Genomic DNA, 4,150 nt, shown 5'->3' on the forward strand with positions numbered 1-4,150 from the left:
AGGAAGGAAGGAAGGAAGGAAGGAAGGAAGGAACGTGGCAGAATGGGGCAACTATAGTCCCATCTTTCTGACAGAGGAATGAATATGGGAGCCCTAGAAATGAAAAGAAGTAATAGGGAGATGCAGACAAGGAAGGGTTCAGGAAAATGATCCCATAAAGTTGCTTTTTGAGCTCCTTAGAGAACTGTACATTAAAATTTGGTCAAACTTGAGCGACCTCGGCCCACTATGTGGTAGGAGGAGAGCAACCATGCTGTGGCCTCATCTACCAATGCGTGGGATGCCTCTGCTGGCTAGCTTCCATCTAGTGAGAACAGCCAGGACCTACAAGACCATCATCCATGTCCCTGCAGGCAAGGTATTGGTAACCTGCAGGGACAGTGCAAGATTATAAGGTAGAAACTGAAATACCTCGAATCCACACTGCTAGAGAGGAAGACACACAGACAACATGAAGATACAAGGGAAGAAAGTGCCCAAAACAAACCAAGCTGATACAATAATAGAATCCATTGACAGCTCAGTAGATAAAATGTCAGAGGAGTTCAGAATGTACATAATTAAAATGTGCAAACCAAAGAATGATTTAAGAGAGCAAATACAGGCAACAATTGACCGTTTCAACAAAGAAAAGGGAATACAGGTAGCAAAAGATTACTTTAAGAAAGAGATAGAGGGGCTGGGATTATGGCTCAGCAGTAGAGCGCTCGCCTAGCACGGGCAGGACCTAGGTTCGATTCTCAGCACCACATAAAAATAAAGGCATTGTGTTGTGTCCATCTACAAAAAATATTCATTCTCATTCTCTCTCTCTCTCTCTCTCTCAAAAAAAAAAAAAAAAAAAAGAGATAGAGACTCTGAAGAGAAAACAACACAAATACTTGAAATGAAGGAAACAATAAACCAAATAAAAAATTCAATAGAAAGCATCAACAACAGACTAGATTATGTGGAAGACAGAACCTCAGGCAATGAAAACAAAATATATAATCTTGGAAATAAAGTTGACCACACAATAAAGATGGTGAGAAACCATGATCAGAACCTTCAAGAATTATGGGACAACATGAAAAGACCAAATCTAAGAATTATTGGGATAGAGGAAGGCACAGAGATACGAATGCACAATCTCTTTAATGAAATAATATCAGAAAATTTCCCAAACATGAAGAATGAATTGGAAAATCAAATACAAGAGGCTTACAGGACACCAAATGTACAAAATTACAACAGATCTACATCAAGTCACATTATAATGAAAATGCCTAGCATATAGAATAAGGATAGAATTTTAAAGGCCACAAGAGAAAAGTTTCAGATTACATTTAGGGGGAAACCAATTTGAATCACAGCAGATTTCTCAACCCAGAACACAAACCTATGAGATCCTGGAACAACATATACCAAGCTCTGAAAGAAAATGGTGCCAACCAAGAATCTAATATCCAGCAAAATTAAGCTTCAGCTTTGATGACAAAATAAAAAACCTTCCATGATAAACAAAAATTAAAAAGAATTTACAATGAAAAAGCCCGCACTATAGAATATTCTTGGCAAAATATTTTATGAGGAGGAAATGAAAACAGCAATGAAAATCAGCAATGGGAGGAACTACACTTAAAGAAAATCCAATCAAAGGAGAAACCAAATCAAGTTAAAAACCAAAAATAGACCGCGCCCCTTCCCACAACCCGGCCGGGGCCAGGCACCGCGCTCACCCTCCGCGTTCCCTTCCCTCGCCACCCCTTCCCCCTTCACCATGAGCAACCTGAAGCCGGACGGGTAGCACAGCACCGGCACCGGCACGGGCTCCGGCACAACCCTGGAGGAGGAGGTTCGGACATTGTTTGTCAGTGGCCTCCCCGTGGACATTAAACCCAGAGAACTCTACCTGCTCTTCCGGCCGTTCAAGGGATATGAAGGGTCCCTGATCAAGCTCACCTCGAGACAGCCTGTTGGTTTTGTCATCTTTGACAGCCGGGCAGGAGCAGAAGCCGCCAAGAATGCATTGAACGGTATTCGCTTTGATCCTGAGAACCCGCAAACCCTGAGGCTAGAGTTTGCCAAAGCCAACACCAAGATGGCCAAGAGCAAGTTAATGGCAACACCAAATCCCACCAGTGTTCACCCTGCCCTAGGAGCACATTTCATCGCCCGGAATCCCTATGACCTGATGGGGGCTGCTCTGATCCCTGCGTCCCCAGAGGCCTGGGCCCCTTATCCTCTGTACACCACAGAGCTGACCCCAGCCATCTCACATGTTGCGTTCACCTACCCAGCTGCCACTGCTGCTGCTGCTGCTGCTGCCCTCCATGCTCAGGTGCGCTGGTATCCCTCCTCTGACGGCACCTAGCAAGGATGGAAGTATCGCCAGTTCTGTTGATTCTTCAGTCTGGTCGCCAGGAAGTTGGTTCTGGGACTATGTGGTGGGGCCAGAATAGGGCCCTGAGCTTCCACCGCCCCCTGCGTGCGGCCTGTGCAGAGCTGCTGCTTCTCCGGAGACTGTGAATCTTAAGCCTGACTCAGTGAACTGCTTCCTGTTCCTTTCCCTCTTCCTCAGGCTTGTTCTACCCCAAACCCTTCTCCAAGGCCTCCCTGGAGGATTTGAGGGCCTTCTTGCTGGGACACCCAGACACAGCTAGGAGGCCTCACTGTGACCCAGCAAGACCTGACCTGACCTCCCACTCAAACATGCTTCTTAAGCTCCCCCTCAAGAAAATGAGGCATTTAATTTTGCATGTTTTCTGGCATGAATTAAGACACTTAAACTTGTGTATATGTGAGTGTACAGTTTGTTCTCACACTGTCTCCATAGCAACAGGTCCTAGCTTATGGTGCCTGGTCCCTCTCTCCACACCCTGCCCCTACACCCACTGTGCTTCAGAGAGGCCTGAGCCCTGTGGCCACTTCTCCCCCGAGGACCCATGCACCACACACACTTCCAGGCTCAGCAGCCACCACACGACATTTGCCTTGTCATTTCGAATCAGTCCTCTGCTTCCTTCTCAGATGGGCCAATAATTATAAGAAAGTCCTCTCCTCTGCCCGTCTTGCTGACCTCTCCACAGGGCGCCCTGCCCCCACCACTGCTCCTTGTTCTTTCCAAACCTTAAAGTCAACCAAAACGTGAAAAGTATTTTTGTACCCTGTGTAACAAAATATTTATGCATCATAAAGGATTTTCATGTGTGTACCATTAATTATTAAAGAGACCTTGTTCGCCTTGTCAGATAAGTTTAATGTTTAGTTTGAGGCACGAAGAAGAAACGGGTTTCCATTCTTCAGCAGTGAGCCTTTGTGTCAGGCGTTGGTTTAAGAAAAATAAAGAAAAAAAATGTGCAATTTTATTTTGTTTTGTGAGCATATCAGTGCTTTACCGTTAGTCACAGCTGTGACTGTCTTGCCATTTCAGATGTGGGAGACTAGGTGGCTGTTGTAATTGTTGATCCTGTGAGAATGTGAAACTGGATAATATATGAAATGTAAAATTAAAAAATCCAAAGTGAAAAAAAACAAAACAAAAAAAAAAAACAAAAATAAACCAAAATGACCAGGAATACAAACCAGGTCTCAATAATAACCCTGAATGTTAATGGCCTAAGCTCATCACTTAGAAGATGTAGACTGGCAGATTGGATTAAAAAAGAGAGATCCAACAATATGCTGCCTTCAAGAGACTCATCTCACAGGAAAAGACACCCATAGACTTAAGGTGAAAGGATGGGAAAAAAACACATCACTAACATGGGCCACAAACAAGCAGGGGTTTCCATCCTAATATCAGATAAAACGGACTTCAAACAAAAGTTAGTCAGAAGAGATAAAGAAGGACATTTCATACTGCTTAAGAGAATCATACATCAACAAGATATAACAATCATAAATACCTATGCCCAAACAATGGAGCATCTCCATAAATCTAACAAATCCTTCTCAATTTCAAGAAGCAAATAGATCACAACACAATAATACTGGGTGACTTTAACACACATCTGTCAACACTGGATATATCTTTCAAACAAAAACTGAACAAAGAAACTATAGAACTCAATAATACAACCAATGATTTAGACTTAACACTCATATATAGAGTATTCATCCATCAACAAGTGAATACACTTTCTTTTCAGCAGCACATGGATCCTTCTCT

General features: G+C 43.3%; 1 pseudogene; it reads left to right on the forward strand.

Moving 5' to 3' along the window:
* Nucleotides 1–1,744: 1,744 nt before the first annotated feature.
* Nucleotides 1,745–3,512, forward strand: LOC124110272 (RNA-binding protein with multiple splicing 2-like; annotated as a pseudogene).
* Nucleotides 3,513–4,150: the final 638 nt, after the last annotated feature.

Source organism: Marmota monax, unplaced genomic scaffold (assembly GCF_021218885.2).
Source record: "Marmota monax isolate L192 unplaced genomic scaffold, Marmota_monax_Labrador192_F-V1.1 WCK01_AAM20220418_F8-fsc00054, whole genome shotgun sequence".
NCBI classification, from domain to species: Eukaryota; Metazoa; Chordata; class Mammalia; order Rodentia; family Sciuridae; genus Marmota; species Marmota monax.